The sequence below is a fragment of the Seriola lalandi genome, unplaced genomic scaffold, assembly GCF_002814215.2.
Source record: "Seriola lalandi dorsalis isolate HSWRI2012SDOR001 ecotype SW California unplaced genomic scaffold, Sedor1 jcf7180002054975, whole genome shotgun sequence".
Taxonomy (NCBI): domain Eukaryota; kingdom Metazoa; phylum Chordata; class Actinopteri; order Carangiformes; family Carangidae; genus Seriola; species Seriola lalandi.
Genome location: NW_019525525.1, coordinates 260,824 through 261,842, shown reverse-complemented (window position 1 = coordinate 261,842; position 1,019 = coordinate 260,824).

Genomic DNA, 1,019 nt, shown 5'->3' with positions numbered 1-1,019 from the left:
TTCCAGTCAAATAAGTTGTTTTTTTGAAAATGTTTTTTCTCCTTCTCTCTGAATTTGAATAGTTTTCAGAGGTTGAAATTTGTGTTGCATTATTGAAATTAAAAAAGAGCACTTGAGAAAAATCAACAAGGAAGATGCATTAAAGTAGAAATTCTGCTGCCTTTTGCAGACAACTCTGAAATAATGAACGTCTGAGTTTTACACAAAAAATAGGAATTGTTTCTGCTCCGAACTGCAGTAAAATTTTTTGACATGAAAAACGTTGAAATTCAGCAAAATGTCACGTCTGGTTGAAGTTTACAAAGTGAATTTTACACTTTACTCATCTTACACTGAGTAAAAGCATGTGATTGGATGAGACCAATATTGTATACACCAGTAGAAACAGAAATCAATATTATCTCCATCAGTCATCTGACTATTCATTGATTCTAATGTGTTGATTAGTGTGAATCCACTGAAAGCTCCTTTATAATGTGTGAGATGTGCGACACAACAGATATAATCACAGCCTGTCAGTGTCTTCTCAGAGGCTCTGTCCAACTCCAGGCTTTAGTACCAGATCCTATTTTCATACATTTCACATAAAAAAAAAATATATATTTTAACAGATCAATGTAACAGAAAACATCAGAGGATTGATAACGCAAGAATGCAAGACAACTAAGACAACAAATGTGAAAAGAGAGTCAGGAAAGTCTGCACGAAATAAAGTGGATCAATTGTGAGCAGCTGGTGAATAATCAGGATAATCAGGACAAGGTGTGTGTGTGTGTGTGTGTGTGTGTGTGTGTTGGTATGTTGGTCATACTTGAATAAACATATAAGTATAATCTACTACATTGTTTGTAACATCATTTAAATTCATTATAAGTGTTGGGGGTGAAAGATAGATTTTGGTCTCAGGTCATATTTAAAGATCTGCTGCCACAAACTCATTTCAGTGACATGATGTGTTTTATTGTTAACCAGCCATCATTCACTGGGGAATGTGTTTTCAGAGCCTGACATGCTTCAGT